Below are 27126 nucleotides of genomic sequence, written 5' to 3' on the forward strand. Positions count from 1 at the left end.
CGTACGCAAACCCGCATAATTAATATTTGGAACTGTTAATCATATGCTCTGAAATATGCTAGTTACTTTCACACACCTGTTTTACTGTAATGTATCGTCTGTTGCTCACCCAAAATTGTTTTTTAAAAGAATAGGGTGAAAAATAGGTCAAAATGGAAAGAAGCACCCAAGGATAAACGGAAGTGGTTTAAAAAGACGCATTCGGTTTCTTCAGAAGCACACTCGGGGAAACTGATCACGATATCCGCTGTCTTATCATCGGAATATCCGTTAAAGAGGCCCAGTAGGAACAAATGGAAATCTCCTCCCAGTCTGGTTCTCTGTAAAGTTTTTTTCTTAAGCATTTTTATTTAAACGGGAGTTTCTAATGCTTGTAGAAAGTTCACTGATCAACATTACCTGCAGACAAAGAAAAGTAAAGTAAGTATTATACGATATCTTATTTTTATTACTTATTAAAATTTCATTATTTAAGAATATAATGTTTAAGACATATGTACGATATTTTAAGACCTATTCACAAATCCAAAGAATGAGTTTGATAATTTTGAAACTATTTTTAAAACTTCAAAGTACGCATTAGCAATAAAAAATACAAACCTAATCAGGTATATATTTTTATGCTCCTTTCATAAAGCATGTATTTTATTTTATAGTTTATAATTTTATCATATTTTATAGTTTTATTGTTGAACTCTGGTTGGACAGATTTTATTCAAATTCAGTATTACTAGAATCCTTATAAAATTTCATTTAGCCATATTGCATTTTGGAATTTAAAAAAAAATAAAAAATAACAAAAAAGGTAAAGCTAACTCATGCAGTAACTCCTCATAATTCCACTGGCAGACGAAATTTAATAACATTTGGTATTTAGGATGTATATTAGAATATGTCAACGTGTTTTAATAATTTTTAATGAAGTCGTTTGGTGAATTGATTGGTACTGATAGTAATAGTTCTGTACTAGCTGAATGAAATTTAATGAAGTTTGGTATTTCGTATATTATTATACGACACCAGGACTCATTGCGGGAAGCCACTATTCTACACAATACACCACGTATTTCTTTTTCAGGGAACCCTTATGAAAAGCGTCGTAAAAAATTATTAAAAGTGGATTATAATAATGAACCGTTACCCAAAATATTTTAATCAAGAAAGCATATGATATATAATATTACAAATAATAAAGTAACATAACTATTGTAGAAATACGTTAATTTGATAAAAATTGGTGATTATTCAGTGATGTTTTAGAAACTGCATCTAGTACAAGTTATAAATGTCTATATGCTTTGGGGAATGGAATCCTTACATGTTTTCCAGAATCCGGAGGTTGCGCGAAATACATTTTAAGAAATACTGCGGGTTTTCCTGTTGTACGAGTGGAAAAATCATACTATTTCTATATGACAACGGCTGACTCGGCTTCAGTTGCAAAAACTCCATATAATGATTCCTCACGTCATAAAAATAAAATCCACATCTTAAAATAAAAAGCCACATGCCCCGTTGTTCTTCCAAATGTACCACGGAGCTATTTATTCATATTTGTAATCTTTTAGCTCGGCCCTAAAATTGAGCAAAACAAAATTACATGTTTACAATACATAAGCTGCAAACAGTTCGAAATTTCCTTAACCATGTCGTTATTTTAGCAATAATAATAATAATAATAATAATAATAATAATATAAAATTATCAATTAAGATAACATTTTAATTGATAATTATAATTATAATACATTGATAATAATTATTATATTATTATTACGTGACACCTCCAAGGAGTTCAAGTTTCATCGAGGGAGAGCGCTCTACTCTACAACTATCTGTCTCCACCATTTAATTCACCTACACACAGAACAGCTACTACCATCATCATCATCTACACACAACGCCAACCACAGTCACCAGTAGTATTTTTGTCTGTAATTTGTGTGTTCTCAAGGCCGAGAGTGAATGACTCTCATTAGCCAATTACTATAATAAGTCACTGACTATTATTAACTACTTATTAATAATTATGGTCACATTCGTTCAACTGTAATTGCGGTTCTAAGTTTAATGCTATCGATCCATTGCTTTTATTCTGTTTTATTTGACAGGACACAGCCTGCCAAATTTCAAGTGCGTTAAATCCAATTAAAAACAAACAGTTTTTGAAAATAGTGAAAAACTCCCAAAAAGGATTCCCCCCCCCTTGCATCACCTCTTCAAGTCTCGTTGTTCAACCTATTAAGGACCACTGGAAAGTTTAACTCAAATGGATTGTTAGGGGCCGCAAAGAGATTGCTTTCTCCTCGGGACATCTTTTACAAGTCGCATTGTTCAACCAGCAAATCTTGAATATAGTTGTTTGTTAGGTTGCTTAAAGTTTCCAGCAATTTTGATGAAACTGGATCAAAACAGAGTGCCGAGTTGTAAAGGAAGAGAGAAAAATGTAAAATATTGCATTGCTTAACCAATTTCTGCAAGTCAATTTTCGACTCTTTATCTGTTTCATCTAAAAAATTCCTTTATTTAATTTTATTAAAAATGAGCCAAGTACTGAAAAGATATGACGTTGGCAATAACTTAGACGCAAATTCTTAGCTTTTTTTTAATTCTCCAAAATAGAAGAATCCAGAAAGTCGGATTTGTCATCACCCCACATACAGACACATCGTTCAAGAGAACACACCCAATTTATAGACAAAAAATACTGTTGGTATTTTTTGTCTATAAATTGACAATTATAAGTAATGAGACCTGTGGAGTATCCATTATTATAGATTCACACATGTACTACTAGAATAAAAATTAATTTATTAAACTCAAATTAGAAGCTTGAGTTTAAAAAACTCGAGAATACAAATTTATTTAATACAGTTAAGGATGTTCCCACACTTGAGGAATGGAAGGTAGTAATTACGATTGAGGTTAGGTCGATGAAGTAGGGCTTCAGCAGTTTCTTTGCATAAACGTTCATGTTTATACGTGGATCTATGTAACAGCTTGGCATATTCCTATTCGATTCTATGGCTAGTGTTTTCAATTCTGTTTTCTGCTAGGCCACATTTGTGAGATTTGTTGGTCCGGATGTGGTCTTGATGTTCAGAAATGCGTTTATTGAAAGATCTTCCTGTTTATCCATAGTCAGACAAATTGCACGAACATGTACTTTGCATACCTCTCAATGGTGGAAGTTTGTATACCTTTTGGGAAAGATAACAGATTATGAGTTTGGTTCGTGAGTTTGTATTTTCTCATAATTTTTGCCACTTCAAAGATGCCTTTAGTATATGGTACAGGGTGTTGTGTAGTAGTGGCGACCCGTACATAAGCACTGCGACAGTGCAGCAAACCCAAAGAAAAAATTAAATTTTGTTTGTTTATAAATAATATAATAACAATGATTACATTATATAAATGCAGTACATGTTAAAGGTTACAGCTTATGTTCTGACATTGATTGAATAGTTAATAATTTGAATTATTCGATTAACGCTTTAGATTACGAAATAAATGCACTGCGATCTAACACCGATATTCGTTTGTGGTTGTCATTGCACGTTACGTCATTAGATACACTGCCGCTTGGGCAGTGTATCATAAGCTTGCGCGCATTATTTATTATTATTATTATTATTACGGACAACTCCAAGGAGTCGATACTCATCGAGGGATGCTCTAACATCATTCCAAGAACAACTATTCGACATTCGCACAGTATCTATAATACCTCGCCTTTAACTCATTTACAGTCATGGCACCCACAACAGACTCTGGCAGCTTATTCCACTCATTCACCACTCTCCAAGTAAAAAATCCTAGCTCTAACGCCGTTACTAACCACACTCTTGCCCAGCTTTCATGTATGGCCCCTAGTCCTCCGACCACCAGTCCTATTCTCAAAAATATCTCCTGAATTAATCTTATAGAAACCCTTCAGTAATTTGAATGTCTCAATCATACACCCCTTTTCAGCCAATCAACCAATTTCTGCAACCCGTTCTCATAAGGTTCATTCCATAGACCTGCTATCATCTCGGTCACTCGTCTCTGGATGCTCTCCACCTGCTCCGCATCAAGAAGAAACCCTGGCGCCCATATCTGGGCATGGTAGTCTAGATGGGGTCTTATCAAGGCTCGATACAGAGGAACAATAACCTGTTTATCTGCTTGTTAAAGTATTTTTCAGCAACCAAGTAATTTGATGAGCTGAATTAGCCACTTTTGCGATGTGCCCCATAAACTTCAACTCCCTATCCACCAAAACTCCCAAATCCCTGGCCTCATCAATCTCCTGGAGTACGGTTCCACCAATGTTATATACTGCTGCTAATCTTTTCAACCCAAAATGCATAACCTTACACTTTACCACATTAAATTGACATCCATTCTCCTTAGCCATCCTCCAAACTAACCAAATCATCCAGCAAAATTTTGACATCCTGTGCACTCACTATTGCTCTACCCAACTTTGCATCATCAGCCAGAAGCTGATGATGCACAATTTCTGTGAGATATGAAACGTTTATTACATGTTCGTGCTGAACTATTTTTTGTAAATCTTATTTTATTTTGTTAAAATAGCATAATAATTATTTATTTACTATAGATACAAGGCTGAATTATGAGTGTCACTGTTGAAAATGCACTGCAATGTATGCAAATGAAAATGTATGCTAATGCACTGCAATCTAATGCCAATATAGGTTTGCGCTTGTCATTGCTATTGATACGAAGCTTTTATTATTGGTGTTTGTTCATAATGAGGATGAAATATTTTTAATAAAGCAATTTTTAATATGTAAATTTATTTATTAATACATTCGTTACTGATTAGGAAAAAAAAAGTTTTTTTTTTTTGTATATGCAGCACCCCCACTTAAAATTTTCACCGGCTGCCACTATTGTGTAGACCTTTTGTCTAGGTTGCTGTAAAAAGAAATGACAATTTTCTGTTATTCTTGGATTGTGTCCATTTGCCATCATAGTTGGTCGAGTGCTTAGCCTATCTGCTCTCCAACAGGTTGCGGGTTTTCGAATTACGCCGTGGGCATGGATGTTTGTGAATGCCTTTAGGTGGGAGATGGATTTCATCGCCTGGCGTGAGGCTACCATCTCGCTTTGAAAAAAGATCCATGCTTGGTCTCTAGAGCAGGGTTTCCGGAGCTTTTTTTATATCACTGAGTTAGCGTAGGATTACAAACAACTCCCGGTTTACATATTCGCCCCGATAACAAAGTACCACGTGATATCAACATCACGTGAGGCTACTATAAATGGGCACACACCTATCCCTTGTATGTAATCAGTAAATGATTGCAATTACTGATTACATACAAGGAAAACGTGGCGACGTAAGCCAATTTGACCTCAGGCAGATAGTTGGGGCCTGGAGGGAAGGTGCCAACATTTCGGAAAAAGCCGCACTTATTGGTTGCTCCCGTACTACTGTATCAAGGGCGTACCAGGACTGGATTAACCATGAACAGACATCAAGCACAAGGGCTCACATTGGTCAGCCATGCATGGTTAATCCTAGAGGTTAGCATCGGGTGTCACAACAGGTATTTCTGCAATGACCTGCAGCAGTCACACAGCTCACCCACCAGTACAATAATAACAGCGCAGTTCGACCCATTTCTACATACATCATGCACTGTACCTTGGTTCACCTGGGGTTCCACAATTTAAAACCAACAAGAGTAAGATGACAGCCAAGCATCAAACAACGCCTCACATGGGCAATGTCGTCGGCAATGGACCCTCGCCAAGTGGAAAAAAGTAATCTGGAGTTATGAATCCCATTTCCTGCTACACCATATTAATGACCGAGTTCGCATTTGGCATAAACATGAAGCCCCATCCCTGGCTGCAGAGTTAAGATTCAACAGGCCAGTGGAGGTGGTGTTATGGTCTGATGAGTTTTTTCCTTGCATGCCTTAGGTCCGTTGGTTATCATCCCACAAACACTGAAAAGTGAACGCTACAAGGACGTGTTAGCCGACCATCTCCATCCATATCCACAGGAGTTCTTCCCAGACTACAGTGCCATCTTTCAACAGGACAAAGCAGTTTGTCATCGGGCTCGTACACCTACTGAGTGGTTAGAGGAACGAATTCGCAACATTGCCTTGTTCCCCAAACTCCCCTGACTGTAACCCAATTGAACATGTAGAATCTTGTAGAATCTCCCGTGCTTGCACAGAGAGGTGGACAAACACGTTATTATGTGGCCGTTCCTAATTCAAAGCTAATTCGGTGTGTTTATATAAGCAATAAGAAAATGAAAATAGGGAAAAAATCATTAAACCACCCACGATACGAACGTGCTATAGGTTTATGAAAGTCTTGCATGGGTGTGAGCCACATAAAAAAAAAAACAATAAAAAAAAATTAGCAGGGCTGTTTGTTTTTGATAGCTTCCAGTTTTTGAGAGAAATTTTAGAAAGGAAATTCTGTTTGATGGTTATTTTCCTAATGTGAACTTAATATGATGATGTAGGGCATTGATTTTATGTAGAAATGAATGGAGTTCTGATTATGTGCGACTCCAAACTGCAAAGACGTCATCTATGTACTATTATTATACGAGCCTCTCCATGGAGTTTGAAGATTCATCGCGGGAGACCCATTCTATCCACACAATCTATCATACCTCTCCTTGAACCCATTAACAGACAAAACACTCACAACTGACTCTGGTAACCCATTCCCATCATTACAACTCTCCAAGCAAAAAATCTAGTCCTCACAACCCTACTAACCAAACCTTTATTCAACTTCCAGGGATGATCCCCCCAACACACACACAAATTGATGGTTTTGGGGTCGAGAGAGAGATTTTTTCTTCCAAGTGTTCGAAACAAGTTGGCAAGTTAAGGGGTGGTGAACCCATTGCCATTCCTGCACTTCATCCTTCCATATGAAGTAACTAGGTGTGATTGTATATTTGAATAAGTCCCTCTTTTTGATGGAAATTCTTGGTCTAGACATTCTATTGTCTAATTGTAAGAAATATTCGTGAAGACAGGCAGTATCAAAGCTCATCACAATGTCTGTAAATGCTAGTTTTTTTGTCTTTTATTTTTACAAGAAATTCTGCGATTTTTTTTTTTTTTTTTATTGAAGAAGATGAATGGCCAGTGAGGTGTGTGTGTGGGGGGGGGGAAGCTTAGACAGAAATCTTGAGATTTTATACGTGGGGCTGCTGCCTAGCGAATGATGTCTTGATCTATGGATGTTGCTTTATCTGATAACTTGTTAAGTTTATTGAGTTGTCTCTTGGTAGGATCATATTAAGCTGAAAGTGTATTCCAATCACAAAGAAATACTTTCATTTTCTGATCATAACATTTGGAATCTAACACTATCTAATAAATATAATCAAGGCTTTGTCAGCCTTGATTATATTTATTATTGCTTTTTAAGTACTTCAGGGCTTTTAATTCTGAAGACGAAATAATCGGTTCAGATGCTTGTACATCAGAGATCACTTAGGTTACTTCAAAACGTAGTCTGTTAGGTACATCACTAGACAGACGTTCTTTTCAATGTTGTGCACGAAATCTAAATAAGGAACGTGTTCGAGAGAAATCGCGAGCTTGTGGCCACGTGCTGGTACATTCATTTCGTCTTCCGTTAGGGGACTACCTAATAGATTATCAAATTATTTGGCCATGGGTAATTTGGGTGTATTTTTCCGCGCTCGTTCCAGCATGGTTGAGAGTTTCTTATTGAGATGGCGATATTTTTTCAAACGCTTTACTGCTACAGTTTTTGATATATTAATAACAATATTTAGTACGGCAGGATTTAATGTATTTGAGAGATCAGTTTCCAACTTTGTTGTTTTATGATATTTAACGCCAATTCCTTTTTTTTTTTTTTTTTGAAATTCGTAACTAGTTAAGCATCAGAGAATAGCTAACTTTTAAAATGTTATGTGCTCCTCCTAGTGATTTAATGACTTCTTTTATCTTAGCGAAGGAGGGTAATAGTTTCTCACGTCTGCTATTCTTTAAAAATGAGATTCTAGCAGGTAGCTTACTCTGTTTCAATTATAGCTTTCCTAGTAAGCTTCTCTTCTACTGTCTCCCTCCAGGATTGACACAGCGAAGATGTACTATAGACAGTACATAAGTTAAAGTTAACGCATATGATACGAAACAACTGTAACAGTTTCATCAACTGTAACAATTGTAATAATTTCACATTATTTGTAAAATGGTCCCATAGAAACAAAAACAGAGAGATTCAACCAAATTTTAGCAAACGCCAAATACGTGGTTATAAAATAGTGTTTTGTATAATTTCGAAACATTTTGCCACTAACAATGGTCAGATGCCAGTAAAAATTGAGACAGTTTAACAAATTTGAGTAAAGAAACCAAGCGCAAAATTTTATTTAAGCCCCAACTAGAGTAGTAAAATAATAAGTATAATTACTGGGTGCTTACACAAAACAAATTGCCCTCCACAAAAAAAAAAAAGTCGCATTTTGGATATCATTTCCTTTTCTGAATACTGCCCAAACAGGAATTACATTACCTTTTTTTAACTACTGCGATATTTGAAAGATTTTATAAAATAAATAAGGATCATCTGTGTGTAAGATTAGCTATTAAAAAAATCATTTATGATATAAGAATGCATCATAAAGAGGCATTCTTATATTATAATTTATTCAAACAGGATAAAGTTAGTTAGAGGTATAGAACGGAGTTCTTATACCTCTAACTAACTTTAGGAAACTGGTTGGCAGCCATTCTCCATCCTTTAGCAGTCACCTAAGCTAATAACCAGAATAGGATACCTGCCCCATCTCGTGATCCTAAACACTAATTCATATTGTTGTCTGAAATGGTGTAAGGTATATCGTCGATAATCTTTCTAAGTTGTTGTTCCTCTGGTGTTCGAAGTTCTGGAGGCAAGCATTATGGAATAAAGAAACAGTGCCATAAGACAAGCCTTTACACCTAATGAATTAAACGCTGTTTTAATACATTTTATTTCTGCATTGCACAATGGATTTCATATTATCAAATTATTGCATTTATGTAACATAAGCAACTCTTACAACGGTTATATGAAATAACAAATTTTATTTACATGAAAAAATAAATAACACCAATTTTCAGTGCTTGAAAACGTTCGTAATTATATTTTCAATGCATTGAAATTGGAATGGATTAATAGCACTGTTAACGCATTTTGTCACATTTGCATGATCAAGTCATGGATACTTTATGTAGTTTATAACAGTGCGTTCGAGTATACTGGATGTGACAACGTGATTTACAAATTTTGTAGTCTATAAAGAGATTAATGGTCCATTTAGTAGTTGTTTCGATCATGCAAGTTGAACAATAAAAACGCAGCAATAATTAACACCGTTGTAGAAGGAAATTGTAGTCGGGCGTCATTTGAAAAACATGTTTGAAAAAAATAAAAGTTCGCAGATGACCAAGGCACACTTCACATAAATGTTGTTCTTCCTTGAGAAAGCCGGTTACCTCAGTTAATCATGTAGCCCAATCAGCCTCGCGTTTCCACAGAGAGAGAGAGCATGACATGAATTTTCATGGAAGAGCTGCAGGCCATAAATCTTTGTTAAATAGACAACGAAAACGCATAGTCGATTGGCATCGGCCAAATCATAAAACATAGATTGCGGAGCAATGAAAATCGATATCAGGTGACGAAACAACTCATGCTCTAGCGCTTGTCCACTCTGAGGGAATGGGTGGCTGCGAGTAACTTATCTCTAACACGCTATTGACCTGAGTACGTTGTCCACATCATTGGCGCATCCAGGGAGGGGGGGCCAAGGGACCCTGGCCCCCTCCAAAAGAAAAAGAAAACACTAGAAAAATTTCCAAAAATCTTTTCCTAATTAACATTTTATTTATTTTTTAATTTATGTTTTGTCGTGTCTTCTATTTCTATGCTACTTATGAATTGGCGGTTCCATAAGGTGGGAATACCCTATAGCGCTCGGGAATCCTGGCCGCTGTGAACGCAAGGCGAACGAAGAAGTGCTAGGGCGTAACTTCATTTGCACGAGCAGGACCAGAGGAGATCACGGGTATCATATATTAGCGATCACTGCAGATGCTCAGTCTAGCGCGTATGCAATGCGTAGTGTGTATTCTCAAATCGTCTACTGAACTCCCCCCCCCCCCCGATTAAATCTTGAGTGCGCCACTGGTCCATATAATGTACTTTGCGTCCACTGTTCAGATTTTATTTGGTGTTAGCAATTGTACAGATGAGAAGAGTAGGTGACAAAGAGCAGCAAGAATTTTAGAGGCTGGTAGCTATGGATGTGATGTGTTTATGCCAGCAAAGGCTAGAAGATTTTCAGTGTAAGAAGGAAAACCTAATCTTGCCTGGGGATCAGAGTATTATCAAACGTAAGGAGAAGCGAAGTGAGATCTTTCTTATTGGAAATAACGGAATAAGATCACGAAACTCGAAACATTTCAGGTTTGTCAACATTAAAGCTATGGAGACGATTTGAAGTCAGTGAGAGGTCATTTATAAATAGGAGCTAAAGGCTTTGGGGGGAGTTCATAGCTCTGGACACCTATGGAATTGAGAGAAAAATCTGAAGTGACAAAACCCTCCAACATGATAGAATCTGAACGACTAGAGATGAAAGATGTCGACAGAATTGAAAAGGATGGTAAACAATCCATACTATGATACGTATTAAGCTAACTTCCATGCCAGACCTAATTAATCCAAAAGTAGTTAAAGGCTACAAGAAATGCAGTGAGCAAGTGACAAAATCGATATTGGAGATTAATGATTGAGCGGTTAGTATCCAGGTTGTGCTAAAGTAAACTGTCGATGGCCTTCTCTATTATATTTGAGAGAAATAATCTGGGTATAATGGGATGACAGTATTCAACCTCTCCCTTCATTGGGAGAGGTTGAATATAGCCTTGCTTTCATGCTGCAAGTTAGACGATAGATGAATACAAAAAAGTTCTGACGATATCGAATGAATATTAATTCTAAAACAAAATTCAGGAGAGTAATTGCAATGTGGATACCATGAAAAGAAGGCTTGTTGGTACCAAGCCCATGTTTCTGATGTTCTTCTGGCAAAAGGACAGAACAGGTATCTAGTGAGATGTTCTTGTTATAGTGAGGTGATTTACCTCAGTTGTGAATATCGAAATTAAAGAATGACATCGTCAGTCTTATCTTTGAATGTAATGATAGTATCATTTTGATATGAGAAAGGTAAGAGAAGACAACTTTCATCTAATAACCATGGTAAAGGACCAAAAGGTCCAACTGCCTCTTGAGCAGTAGTAAGTTGACTACATTGTCTTTATGAGACCTGGAGGTGGTGGAGAGGATTCAGAGACCAGTGATGAAACTGGTGAAAGCTCTGTGGAATTCTCCCTACAAGGATAGTTGGTAGGCAGAAAAGAGGAGAGATGATAGAAAGCTATAAATTATTAAAAGAGTTCTATACAATTGATACTCAAGAACATTTTCAATATATGACAAATAGAAAACTACAAGTCACCTCTGGAAGTGGTGCAAAGGTGTTCAGACAAGATTTTCTGCTTGCTTGGATAGTGCAAGAGTAGAATGGATGTCCAGAATTGCATTGGTTTTCATAAATTAAGGAACACAGGAAAATCGCTATAATTCGGGGGGGGGGAGAGAAAGGAGTCAGGTGCATTATGTAAAATGAAATGTCCGGTTGTCATGCAAATGAGCCATTGCACAGAAGGTCATGAGCCATAGGCTTTTGTAGTGGTTTCCATTTCATGTCTGGAGTGAAAACATTTCATGACACTGGATATAGCTGAAAAATATCTCAGGTAGTGAGCCATTGTAAGAACAGAGGCTGACCAGTCAGGCAGAGGTAGCCAAATGGTTGCATGTGAGTCATTCTGTGCAACCAATTCTAACAGCCACAAACAACAATGTTGGTTACAAACGAGTGCCAGTTTGCTCTGCAAAGTGATACCAGGCATGCTCTGATCTGGAGAAAACTAAGAACACATCATCATTCTTATATCTGTGAAAGGAACACTCATGGTGGAGGTAGCATGATGGTTTGGGGAGGAATCTGATTTGGTGCTAACAGAACTGTGAATGCTGCAACTTATTGAGATGAGGTCCTGGACCCCTATGTTTGTATGCATTTGAGATAGGGGAGAGATTTATCCTAGAAGACCATAATTCTTGTTCTCATTGAGCAAAGCTTGAGTACCAGTATCTTCGAGAAGATACTATCATATGTACAGCCAGGTCTCCTCAATCCTACTGAGCAGACCTGGAGAAGCAACATGTCTGGGATGCTCTATGCAGACATGTTGCTTCTCTCACCCCTCCTTCCTTAAGGGGCTTAGGAGAGTTTTGCTGGAGCAATGGTTATTACAAACTGATCTCCTGAACACCATTATAAACAGTATGAAATATGGTTGTGAGTAGTGCCTAGATCCCTTATTGATGCACTTTAACCTCTTGTTTTTTAATCATTATCTTCATCTACCCATTTGGTACTGAATTCAATTACTTATTTACAATTTTTGTGGGTTTTTTTTTTTTCACATTTCATATCTTGCTGCTCTTTACCAAATTGCATAAAAATTTATCATAGTTTGAGTTGTAATTTTTCTTTCTTCTTTAATTTATGGAGACCAGTGTGGTTGTGAGTGCTCTGACAGTGAATGAGTTTGAGGAGAGGTATGATAGATATTGCATGTATAAAGGTTAGTGTTGGGCTCCAAGTAACAAGCCTTCTGACTCCATAGAGATACCTGTATAATAATAATATACACTGACCTCTTAGTTGCTTCAGCCATAATTCCATTGAACAGTTGCTCATTATTTAATATCAGATTTTTTTTTTTCCATTTTAGTTTCAGTGCTACTTTTTTTTTTAATTACTTCATTTTGATTTAATGATCTTACAAGTTACTATTTTCAAATAATATTGTTTCAAAATTTTTGATTTTTTTCCATACCCATTAGTTCTATATTGTCTGTTTGCAATCTTCATTGTTTCTTTGAGCAAGACAATTTTGCATCTTGAGACATGTTACTAACACAGTCTCGATTCCCTACTATGTTAGCCAGACACAGTGATGTGCCCTTCATGCTTAGAATCCTCTTTCTAATAGTATATACTACCAAAATGCTTTGCCCACATCACCCTCTTTAATAGATCCTGCAGTAAGAAAGATTAAAAAGCAGATGAAAATTTTACTGAAATAAATTACTGAAAAACAAAACTGAAAAAAAGCATCCTAAAAATACTGACAAATTTGTAAAACTCCACCCACTTATCCAATAAATACACAATGTGCCTTCAGGTAAGCTTTCTCTACCTACATCCCTTTGGGATGCTAATTTTCAATGATTCGCTTCCCCACCATCACTTGGAATTTTTATGTTAGATACGTGATAGATCATGAGAATTACCTACTAAACAGCATTTTAATTTATATTTATTTAATTTATATTCCATTTATGTTGTGAATTCCTTAAGTAATTTAATAATCATGTACAGCCAACGTATAAGCCTTTCTACAAGAACTACTTAACAACAGTAGATCAATTCATACTCGTCAAACGTACTGAATTTGACCTATTCCTTCAATGTCACTAGATATTGAGAGAATAGGTCAAATAATAATTTGGATACAATGGTGCATTATATATATATATATATATTTCATTTTGCATAACTTAGATACAATTAAGAAATGGTTGTATACAATAATAAAAATTGTGTGTTTTGTAACTGTATTCTTGTATCACATCAGAAGCTGAAAACCTAGAGCCATTTATTGACATGTACACATGTGGCAGATTTGTGTGGCCTTTCCAGTAATATTTCTTGTATTATGATACTAGATCACAAGAAGAAATACTATTATAAGTATTATTCTATAGCCAATTTTTTCAGGCATTTTCCACTGAAAGATTAGTTAACCTCTAACACAGGCAAGTAGAACACTCTTTCTAGAAACTATGGTTTTTAACACACACATCTCAGGAAAAATCAACCACAGAACTGACACTATTTCAGACAACAGTACAAGGATTAGGGTTTAGACCTCTGCCCACTATCTTTGAGAAATAAAAGGCATTAGATGATCTTTTTGTGCTATAATTTTGCCATAAAATGTTCCAATTATAGCAAGCAGAAAATATAGTATTCAAACTGTTTTACTAATAAAACAACATTACAGTAAGGAGAGAAAAAATCTTTCTTTAGTCAAGTTCATTTAACATTAGGTTGTGTTTGATGCTGATCAGAGTTGAATTCTGGAATGAAGCTCTTTCAGGAACTATCATGATGTCCATGATCATTAACGTTCAAGAAATTCCATAGTGGCGGTAATTTTGTAAAAATCTAACAAATGCATAAAAAGTTATCTGTTTATGACACTTAAATGAATTTTTGGCTTATCATAATCAACAAATTCCTGACATGTACCCTCAAGGGGTGTACAGGATATGATAGTACTACATGAAAAATTTACATTATTACTAACTTCCTATCTACAATTTTCCTCCAAATCAGTCTGTTACTTGTCAAGACTCCAACATCATCATTTCTTATATTTCTATCACCTAATAAGGCACTTTAAATCGTATCAATCCAGCTATATCTTGGTCTTCCTCTGGGTCGTTTGACTGCCAACCTGGCAGAGAACACTTGTTTTGCTAATCTTTCCTCAGCCATTCTGTTTAAGTGACCATACCACCTGAGATTAGCTCTGCTAACGCATTCCTGGATGCTGACAATGTCAAGTTCTTTCCTAACTTGTTTTTAATATGATATTGCCATTCATGCCATCTGTTCACACCTCTAATCTTTCTCAGGACTCTCATATCTGCGGTCTCTAGTCTTTGGTCAAGTGTTTTACTTCTGACCCAGCTCACAGATCCATAAGTTAAAACTGGTTTGAACACAGTCTTGTATACAGCTAATTCAGCGTTCCGACTAATTTCTCTCTTATTCCATATGAATTTATTCAGTTGACTGCCTACCATACCAGCTTTGCTGATTCTGTTGTCTATTTCCATATTTAATTTACCATCTTCACTAAAAATCGTGCCTAAGTAGCTGAAATGTTTTACTTTTCCACAGATTCCCCATTCACAACACAGTTGACATTTTCAACAATTCTACCTATTTTCATTGTCTTTCTCTTTTTATTGCTGACCTTCATACCACATCTATTACAACAGTCATTCAATTTAGTCAGAGAATCTTGCAGACTTGTAGCAGATTTATTTAGAAGTATAACATCATCTGCATAAAGCAAAGAACTAACATTAACATCTTCAATTTTGATATCATGTTTAATACCACTTTCCTTCATAATGTGATCCACATAGATAATGAATAACAGAGGGGATAATGTACATCCTTGTCTCACACCAGATTTAACATTATACCATCTTCCTGTACTTCTTTCAATTCTAACTGCTGACTTACAACTCAAATAATGCCTAAGTATTGCTTGATATAATGCCCCACTGACACCATATAACTGCAGCGTATTGAATAGCTTCTCTCTTGGCACCTTGTCATATGCCTTTTCCAGATTGACAAAACTTAAATACAGATCTTTATTATATTCCCATGCTTTCTCGACTATTTGTCGTAAAGTGAAGATATGATCTGACAGCCTCTATTTGGCCTGAATCCAGCTTGTTCTTCACCAAGATTTTCTTCCACAATTCTTCTCAACCGTTTCTCAAGTATACTTGCATAGATCTTGCCAGGAACACTCAGTAGGGAAATACCTCTGTAATTCTCACATTCAGTTTTATTTCCCTTTTTATACATGGGTACAATTAAAGCTCTACTCCAATCATCAGGAATTCGTCCCTCTGCCCAGGCTTTCTGAACTATGCAGTGCAGTCACTGTAAGACTTTTATACCACCATATTTCAGCATTTCTGATCGAATATCATCTACTCCTGCTGCCTTTCCACATTTCAAGTCTTTGATGGCTTTTTCTACTTCAAGTATGGTTATGTATTCCTGAATGTATGCCTGTTCAGTGTGTTTTACCACTGTGCTATCACTGCTTGTTTCATTTAGCAATTTTTCGAAGTAATTACTCCATACTTCAAGGATATCTTTTTCTCTTGTTTTCATGTCACCTTTATCATCTCTAACTCCTTTTATAGCACTCTTTCCTCCATTTCTAAGCTTCTTCAACAACCTCCAGAATATCTTACCACCTTCTTGATATTTATTTTCTATGTTCTTGCCAAAGTCCTCCCATGACTTTTGTTTAGCTAGTTTTACACAGTGTTTCGCTTTCTTTCATTTGTCTCTGTATTCTCTAAGAGCAAAAGTTGACTTATTTGCAGGAACTTTTGATATACTTTCTTCTTTTCCTTCACTGCATCTTTTACTTCCTGTGTCCACCATGGAGTTCTGATTTTTCTATCCTTGCAGACAACCTCACCACATGCCTCATTGGCTGAATCAATCAGGGTTTTCTTCAAGGCTTGCCACAGAATCTCCAAGGTTTGGTTTCTGTTCTCAAACTCTTTCATTTTTTCTTCAATAATCTTTGTGTATTTTCATCTACAGTTCACATCTGAGAGCTGCTCAACTTTTATTCGCTTTAAAACTTTCTTACATGTTATTCTTTTCAATATGAAATTCAATTTTATCTTGCTCAAGACTAAATAGTGATCGCTTCCAATTTCAAATCCTCTGTACACTCTGGTGTCCTGCACCAGGGAGAAAACATCACTATCAACAATAACATAGTCAATTAGACTTTTCTTATTCCTGGCCTCTTCTCTCCATGTGAATTCATGCACATTTTTATGTTGAAACATGATGTTAGTAATAACCAGTCCATGTCCTGAGCAGAAATCCAACATATATTTGCCATTATTATTAGCTTTGCTCTTTTCTCCAAATTTTCCCAAAATATTTTTTTTTGTCTGACATTCATTTCCTACCCTGCTATTTAGATCCCCAACAAGGACCAACTTTCCCTTTTTCATTGTGTCAGTTGCTTTTTCTAAAGCATCAAAAAATTCCTCTACATCTAACTTAGTAGAACCTTCTGTGGAACCATAGGCACAAATAAGTCTCATTGTTCAGTTCCCCATTCTGATAATTGCCCACATCACTCTACTTGAGACTGCCTTCCATTCAAGAAGATTAGCCTCATATTTTGTGTTGAATACTATGGCTACTCCTTTTCCTTGATTTACATTTCCTGAGTATAACATTTTGTATTTATTGCTCAGCAAGATCTCACCAGTTTTCGTCTTTTTTGTTTCAGTCACCCCTATTATGTCAATCTGGTACTTATCTAATTCTTCAACCAGCTCCATTTCTTTGCCATTCAGGATTCTTATGTTGATAGTACCGATCTTCAACGCTGGTGATGTTGAGTTGGCATGTGCTTTCAGATTTGAAAGCACTTTTGGCTTAATACTCTACAAATATATTATTATTTTAACCCCCCCCCCACAACAAATAGTCCCAATGAAATCAAAATTGGCATTTGACAAATTTTAATAGATCTAAATACTAAGTTAATTATTTGGTATTTACAATATTTAATTAATAATTATCAGTTTGAATAATTTTGTCACTTATGGTATGATTAAATGCAAAATTGAATGTCTCCTGTATTTTATTATGTTTCATCCAGCAAAACTGAAGTTACTGCAATAAATACTCCAGGAGATTGATGAGGCCAGGGATTTGGGAGTGTTGGTGTAGGGGGCACATTGCAAAAGTGGCCTAAACAGCTCATCAAATCACTTGGTTGCTGAAAAATACTTTAACAAGCAGAGACAAACAAGTTATTGTTACTCTATATTGAGCCTTGATAAGACCCCATCTAGACTACTGTGCCCAGATATGGGCGCAGGGTTTCTTCTTGATGGGGAGGAGGTAGAGAGGATCCAGAGACGAGTGATCGAGATGATAGCAAGTCTGTGGAATGAACCTTATGAGAACAGGTTGAAGATTTGTGGGTTGCAAAAATTGGTTGATAGGAGGAAAAGGGGTGATATGATTGAGACATCCAAATTACTGAAGGGTTTCTATAGGATTAATCCAGAAGATATTTTTGAGACTTGGAGAGTGGTGAATGAGTGGAATAAGCTGCCAGAGTCTGTTGTGGGTGCTATGACCGTGAATGAGTTCAAGGCGAGGTATGACAGATACTGTGTGAATGTCGAATAGTTGCTCTTGACATGATGTTAGTGCCTCCCTCGATGAGTCTGTCGACTCCTTGGAGTTGCCCAAGATAATAATAATAATAATTTTTTGACGTTCTCCCCCTTTGTATCCCTGAAAATGGTCAGAATGAAACAATTAGAATAACTCAATAAATTTCTGTTAGAATTCACATACCAAATTGTAGTAAAATGTGTCCAGGAATAACTTGCATACAGAGAGAGAGAGAGAGAGAGAGATGAACTAACAAAATGACTCTTTGGCACTTATACATTTTTCAAAACACATCTAAAATGAACTGATTTAACCAAAGTGTTCATATAGCTTGCCATAATAAAGATCCCATGTTTCGGGCATTTTGAATCTTGTAAAGATTCCAAAAGCTAAAGTTTTTTAAAATCTGTCCATTCAGAGCCTTCTAATGTGCACACATTGCTACCCTAATATTTAGTTCTGGGCAATTATGAAACACCAAAAACCAGCAATTATTATTCCATAGTTCTTTCTTTCAATGTGTCTATATATATATATAGTTTATTTTTGGATTATCAGATTATTTGAGACTAATTTCATCAAATATGAGGGTTATTTCAGAAGTTCTGTACTTGCATATGCAATGTCAGAGGGGATGGTGTAATAATGTCCATCTCCATGTTATAAAGTGACAATATAGTAATAACACTATACGTGAAATAAGACTTCAAAATGAAGAATCTAAATCATGTCAGATATTGGGCAGTGACTAGGCATGTTTTATGTCATGTATTTGATCTTATGAATAAGTAGGAAACACTAAGTTTCCTAAAGAACAGACTTACCCAAACATTGAACAGCATGGCAGAAAATAGATTATGGGGATGACTTATGTGTTTTGTTAAATAAATGTTTGATTTAATAAGACGAATACAGTGTGCAGAACTTTTGAAATGACTCATGCATAAGTGAACTAGAAAGTTAAGTACATTGTTTAATTCAAGTTTTTAAATCTTTCAACAGGTTTTCCCAATGGATTCATGGTATCTAATGTTTCTTTTAACATTAATGGATCTACCTGGCATAAGGAGTGCTTCTTCAGAAATAGAATTCATTCAGAATCAAATAGTAGATGTCAACAATGATTTTGCTTTTAAACTTCACAAACAACTAGCAAGAGAGGGGAAGAATATATTTTTTTCTCCTTTTAGCATGTCAGTTGTTCTTGCAATGGTTTATTATGGTGCACGAGCTAACACTTCAACAGAGATGAAAAAAGCATTAGGTTATGAACAAGTTACTTTTGCTGATTGCTCTGTACATTCCACTCTTCAACATTTTTTAACGATCTTACAGAATAATAAATGGAATTCCTTAAAGATAGCCACAGCTGTCTTAGTCCAGAAGAACTTCCCCATTCTGGCTGAATACAAAGACCAATTGGAAAACTTTTACATGGCCAAGTTTGGAGAAATTGATTTTACAAATGGTGAACAGGTAGTAAAAAATATAAATGAATGGGTTCGACGAAATACGGCTCAAAAGATTCAAAAACTGATAGATGCATTAGATCCCTTCGTCAAAATGGTCGTACTGAATGCTATTTATTTCAAGGGTAAATGGCTGACATTATTTAATCCTAGAGACACAAGAAACCGAATCTTTTACAACAATGGGATACAGACAAATACTAAAGCAGTACAAATGATGCGTGTGAAAAGTTATTTTTTATATACCTGGTATTATGATACTGGAATGAGAGCTGTAGCTCTTCCTTATGATGATGACAGTACTGTCATGCTGCTGCTGCTTCCTCGTAAAAATGAAAATCTGACAGCATTAGAAAACAATCTCAGTTTTGCATTTTTTCAAGAGCTCTTTGAGTATATGATGGAAGAAGAAGTAGATGTCATCTTGCCAGTAATAAGCATTGAATATTTTCATGACATGTCACAAGACCTAAAATCTCTTGGAATGAGAAGAGCATTTTCTCCAGATGCTGATTTCAGTGGCATTAGCAAGGAAAATGGGCTTTTTATTTCTCAAATTATCCATAAGGGAATCATTGAAATCACTGAAGAAGGAAGTGAAGCAGCAGCAGTCTCAAGTGGCTCACTGACAGCAAAATCAGCTTCACAAAAACCTACTTTTCATGCTACCCATCCCTTTCTCTTTCTCATTTACAACAAACAGACTAAACTTATTCTGTTCATGGGACGCGTAACTCAACTTTAATTACATTCCCAATTTCAGTGTATAATAATCTATTTAAAAATAATGATGCCTTAAATTGATATTTTTATTTTAAATATATCAACTACTATAAGTACAGAAATAAAACAGAATTTTATTTTAAAAAAATAACTGTCTCCAATATTATGAAACCAAATGAATTATGTTATTATTGCACTATCATGCACCAATGAACATAAATTACTATTGGATGCCACTGCAACAGAATGTTTCTCTTGTTAGTTATCTACTCAGAGAAAACTTTGGTTGTAATTAATATTGCAAATAAAGATTGACAAACATTTATTCTGTTGAATGAATAATGTTATTCTTACACCCATACATGATTTAGTATCCTAGTCTGCCTGGGATAGTCACAGTAGGATGTGAACCAACATGTTGTGAGTTCACATCCTATATAATCAGCATTATGAATATTTGTGAATGTCTTTAGATGACAGATGGTTTTATCACCCATTGTGTAAAACTACTATCCTGTTTGAGGCTTGAAGTAGTTAGAAAAGTCTCATATTTGGTCCCTAGGGTAGGCTTCCTGAATTATCTAATCCTTAATCCACCTGGATATGGTATAGGTTTCCAACCTTTCACTCATTCTTGGACAAACAGAATGAGTCAAAAAAAAAAATTGTAAGCTATGAAATCCACTATCCATTTCTGCCCAAATCAACATATGCTACTACCCACAACAGTAATTTGTCTTTTTAAAATGTATATTCTTTGGCTAATTCACCTGTTATGTACAAATAAAACACGAGTTTCCAGTAGGAAAAAATCCTATTACACGTGTATGAGACGTGCTAATTCACCTTCAACTGAAAAAAGCCCATATAAAGATTCCTTTCTATCATGATGAGAATTTTTTCCATTTGAAGGCTGTCCAATCATTATTGCAAATGGACAATTAGGCACTTGTTTTTATATGAACCAAGGGTCATAATCTATTGCACATTCAGTGCAATGGGTGGACCTGGAAGAAGGGCTTGATAACCAGAAGCCCTGCTGTAGAGACCAAACTTGTCAAGCCCCTTCACAAATAAAAATTATCTACCACCCTTAATGATATTTACAAGCATCCTTGCCACAGTGAGCTGATCTAAACTTACAACCTATAACTGGAGAGAAGAGACAGTATCTATCTACTCAGATAGCCAGATCAGCAGTTCAATTGAAAAAATGTACAATGCAATGTTAAAATTAAAACAGCATTAACTTCCACAATGTTTTTCTATTTATGATATAATATTCATTCTACAGCTGTAATGCAAAACATTTTTTCCAGAGAACTGTTGCATTTCATAGCTCAGCTGTAAAAGTCAATGCTTGCTTGCTGTCAAGGATGGATTCAGATGCCAAGTAAGGCATGGATATTCATAAAAGCCTTCTTTGGATAAACTTATATAGCTTATTGAGTTCACAAGCCTTGTGTTTTTTAATTACATATATAAATATATATTACTTTTTATTTATTTATTTATTTTTATATATATTTGACATGAAAATCAGCAATAAAAAGACAAACTACTTCCTGGGATGACCCCTTGTTCTGGTCTCTCTAGCCAAGTGCTGAAACATTTCCCCTGCATCTGTCCTATAAAACTCTTTAAGCAACTTAAATGTTTCTATCATATCCCCTCTTTTTCTCCTATCAACCAACTTCTGCAATCCACACCTTCAACCTATCCTCATAGGGCACATAGATGAGGGTAGATCAAGGCCTTATAAAGAGGAATAACAACTTCCTTATCTCTACATGTTAATGTGTTCTTCAATAGCCAAATAATCTTATGGGATACCTTAGCAATACGTCCTCTAAACTTTAACTCTGTCTACCACCACTACCCCTAATCTCTAGCTTCATCTATTTCCTGGAGTACAGTGCCATCAATGTAATACACGGCTTGTAATCTATTTTCCCAAAATGCATAACTTGACATTTCTCCACATTAAACTGACACCGATTATCTTTTCCCATGCTGACAGCCTATTTAAATTGTCCTGCAAGCTCTACAGTTGCCTTGATTAACTACTACTCTACCTAATTTTTCATCATCAGCAAAGTGAATAGAACAAGTAAAATATTTCAGATATTAAGGCACAGTTTTTAATGAAGATGGCAAGTTAAATTTGGACAACAAAAAAAGCAAAGCGGGTATGGCAGGGAGCAGTTGAAGAAATTTATATGGAATAAGAGAGAAATTAGCCAAAACACTAAACTAGCAGTATTCAAGACAGTGCTCAAACCAGTTTTAAGTTACGGATCAGAAAGCTGGGTTAGAAATAAAACCTGATCAAAGATTACAGACATTTCAGATGGTATCAATGGCAGAATCATGCTAAAAATGAAGACATTAGGAAGGAATTTGACATTATTTGCATTCAACCTAAGGTGGGATGGTCACTTACACCCTTGTTCTTCAACCTGTAGTCCACGGACCACACGTTGAAGAACACCGGCACCGGTCCACAGAAATTTCCTGGTAGCCCACCAAACATTTCCTCCCAATCATGTAGTGGCTACATGATTTGGGTGCTACACTGTTGCAGGGCGAGTGGCAAGCTGCACGCGACAATGTAGTGCCCGAAATATAGGCAAAGTGCGAGGCTATCAAATGCCAGTATTGCGTCAGCTCGCCTGTTGACAAGATGTCACAAAAATTCTTATTTTATCGCATTCGTCCATATTGTTGTCTAATATTGTGTTGTGGTATTTCAGAAAACAAGTTATTTCTTTTGTAAAATTTTAAACCCTACAAAATGGAGACAAAAAAAAGTCAAACAGCAAAACCTTTTAACCTTCTTTAGTAGAGACAAGGACAACATTCAGGAGAAAAGTAGTGATGGTACTGAAAGTATGCCAAGTACTAATGCTTCAAGTTTAGAAGAAACAAAGAAAAAGAAATATGTTGATACTTCGGAATGTGCAATACAAACCAAAAAAAGAAAAGGAAACTTTGTTAGACATTTCGACAAGGACTATTTAAAGCTTGGTTTCATTGTAACCCCTGGAAGAACTATCGCCATAGCCTTTGTGTGTAGTATGTTCGGAAATTCTGTCAAATGACGCTATGAAACTTTCCAAACTTGCTCGTCATTTGCATTTCAAGCATAGAGATTTTATTGATAAGCCACTGGACTTTTTTTCAAAGATTACTTGACAAGATGAAAAGTCAGAAAAGTGAAATGAAAATGACGACGACTAGTGACAAGTCGCTGTTCGAGAGTCTTATTTAATTGCTCTTCGAATAGCTAAAATGAAAGAAATGTTTACTATTGGTGAGGAGTTAGTAAAGCCTTGCATCTTAGATGTCATATGAGAAATTTTGGGTCCTCAAGCCACTAAAAAACTGGAGGCTATATTGCTTTCAGACATCACCATTCAGAGGAGAATTATTGATATGCCCACCGATATTGAAAAGCAAGTTGTAGAGGGGATAAATAAATTGAGATGTTTTGCAATTCGACTTAATGAATCAACTGACGTGAGTAACCATGCTATCCTACTTTTGCTTCGTGAGGTATAGTGAAGATGAAGATTTAAGGGAAGAACTTCTTTGTTGCCTTGACTTACCTGGACGGACCATTAGTTCAGAGATATTTAATGCTCTTGATGGGTATTTTCAAGCGCAGGACTTAGACTGGAGCAAATGCGTCGGAGTGTGTACGGATGGTGCTGTGAGCATGACTGGACATCGCTCAGGAGTAGTTGCAAAAATAAAGTCACGCACCCAGAAGTTTTGTCCACTCACTGTATGATCCACTGGGAGCACCTAGCTGCAAAGAAGCTCTCTACTGAACTAAACACTGTGATGAATGATGCAGTGAAGATCATTAATGAAATCTGTAGTTGAACTATGAACTCCAGGCTGTTCACGACACTGTGTGAAAGTATGGACTCATACCACCAACATCTCCTTCTCCATGCAGAAGAGAGGTGGTTATCGAGAGGAAGGGTTCTTGCACGCCTTTTCGAACTGAGGGAAGAAGTAAAATAGTTTCTGCGAGAGCGAAAATCTGACCTAGTAGAGCCTTTGTTGAATGAGGAATGGATGGCTAAGCTTGCATATATGGCGGACATATTTAGCCTTCTTAACGAACTTAATATTCTCTTCAGGGGTCTTGTACAAATATTTTTACACTGAGAAATAAAATGGATGCATGCAAAAAGCAGCTGGCTCTTTGGGATAGTCATGTACAAGAGGAAGATGTAGAAATGTTTTCACTTTTGGGAGAATTTTTGATTGCTGCTGATGTCAACAAAAAAAAGTCATAATCAACATAATAAGTCAACATTTAAGGGCGTTAGCTGAAAACTTTAATAATTATTTCCCTGAAAATGAGGATCCTGGTAAAGGTAACCTCCGGATTAATAATCCCTTCTTGGAAGATATAAAATCATGCGCACTTCATTCTCGTGAAAAAGAAAAGCTGACCAAGTTGTCTTCTGATGTCACTCTGGTGTCCAGACATAAAATGCAATCATTGTCTCAATTTTGGATATCACTCGAAAAAGAATATCCATCTCTGAGTTATAAAGCTATCAAATTGTTGGTTGTTTTTTTTTTTTTGACTTTTTCGATTTTTCCTATTTGTGTGAAAAGACTTTTTCAGCCATGTCAGTAATAAAAACCAAACAGAGAAATTGAATAAATGTTATTGCAGCACTCTTCGTCTCTCAGAAACAATGCTCCAGCCACGTATATCAAATTTTCTAACCTCTAAGCAGCAGATGTCGCACTTGCTAAAAATTGTAATTTTATAACAGTGAATTTAATAAATAAAATACTACCTACATTGGTTTATGTTTCTGTCTTAGCCATCAGCAGGTCAGCAAAATATTTCTCCTATTTTCCCTGGTTCGCAGGTGTAAAAAGGTTGAAGAATGCTGACTTACACAGAATAGGAGAGGAAAGGTTAGCAAAACAGGTGTCTGATCTCAGATGGAAGGAAAAGACCCAGAGGAAGACCAAGGTCTAGGAGGACTGATTCAGTCAGAGGAACAAAACATTAGATATGACAATATTGGAGTGACAAGTAATAGATTAATTTGGAGAAAAATTATTGATAGGAGATCAATAATATTTAATAATAATAACAACAAAAGGATAATGGTGAACATCATTGATTCGTGATACTGCAGAAAGTTAAGTTTTTTTTTCTTTTCAAATTTTTGATAATAACACTGAGTGAATTTATTGATTTTATAAGTGAGTGAGATAGACTTTATTTAGATATAAATAAAATTTTATATTTCCTTAAATTAGATATAATGTTGCTATGGCACCTATGTGTAGTAGAATAAAGACGATCAAGGTGTCTTTGTTGGGTAAGCTAAATTTGTATGATTTTTGTGCAGTGTAAACTTTGTGAGATATACTCAACATGAAAGTTGAAAGATTTATGGAAGGAGAGTGAAACTCCGAAGACTCATCGCTGGAGACCCCAATCTATCCACACAATCTACCATACCTCTCCTTGAACCTATTAACAGAAAAAGCACTCACAACTGACTCTGGCAACTCATTCCACTCATTCACAACTTTCCAAGAAAAAATTCTGGTCCTCACGCCCCTACTGACCACACCTTTATTCAACTTCCAGACCCCCTTGTTCTGGTCCTTCTAACGAAGTGATGAAACATTTCCCCTGCATCTATCCTATAAAACCCTTTAACCAACTTAAATGTTTCTATCATATCCCCTCTTTTTCTCCTATCAACCAACTTCTCAATCCACACACCCTCAATTTATCTTCATAGGGAACATTCCACAGATGACTCACCATCTTGGTCACTCACCTCTGAATTCTCTCCACCACTTCATCCTCAAGAAACCAGGAGACCAGACTTGAGCACAGTAATCCAGATGTCGGCATATCAAGGTCTTATAAAAAGGAATAACTTCCTTATCTCTACTTGTTAATGTGTTCTTCAATAGCCAAGTAATCTTATGAGCTACCTTAGCAATATGTCCTCTTAACTTTAACTCTCTATCTACCACTACCTGTAAATCTCTAGCTTCATCTATTTCCTGGAGTACAATGCCCTCAATGTGGTACACAGTTTGTAATCTATTTATCCTAAAATGCATAACTTCACATTTCTTGACATTAACTAACACCCATTAACTTTTGCCCATACTGACAGCCTATTTAAATATTACTCCAAGCTCTCCACATTGCCTTGATTAATTATTATTCTACCTAATTTTCTCAGCAAACATCAGCAAACAACTGAATATTTCCTTTCAGTTCATTTCCTATATCTTTTGAGTGCAAATTAAACAGCAATGGTCCTAGCACTGAACCTTGTGGTACACTACTAGTCACCTTTTTATCCCTCGATTCTGCCACTCCATATACCACTTTTTGATACCTGTCCAGCAGCCACCCTCTTATCCACTTAACCAGTGTCATATCCATCTCCGTTTGTTCTAATCTGTGTAACAGAGTTACATGTAGTACTCTGTCAAATGACTTTGCAAAATCCAGCAAAATCATTGTATAGCCATTTCCTTTATCAAACTCAGTTGTTACTCTATTATAAAAATTTAGTAAATAACTAAGGCATAAACAGCCCTTTACAAAGCCATGTTGACCCTCATACAGTATTATATTTTTATCTACCCATTCTTGAATTCTCTTTTTACCAATTTTCCTAGTACTTTTACCACCACATCTGAGATACTGATTGGTCTA

The 27126-nt window shown here is 35.9% G+C and overlaps 1 pseudogene across 1 annotated transcript; it reads left to right on the plus strand.

Annotated features, from left to right (window-relative positions):
- The first annotated feature begins 286 nt into the window (after window positions 1–286).
- Window positions 287–20718, plus strand: LOC150098481 (intracellular coagulation inhibitor 2 pseudogene; annotated as a pseudogene). Its single transcript, XR_016549493.1, has 2 exons — window positions 287–420; window positions 19204–20718. The product of XR_016549493.1 is annotated as an intracellular coagulation inhibitor 2 pseudogene (transcript).
- The last annotated feature ends 6408 nt before the right edge of the window (window positions 20719–27126 follow it).

Source organism: Typopeltis vanoorti, chromosome 15 (genome assembly GCF_054136105.1).
Source record: "Typopeltis vanoorti isolate ZY-2024b chromosome 15, IOZ_Tvanoo_1.0, whole genome shotgun sequence".
NCBI classification, from domain to species: domain Eukaryota; kingdom Metazoa; phylum Arthropoda; class Arachnida; order Uropygi; family Thelyphonidae; genus Typopeltis; species Typopeltis vanoorti.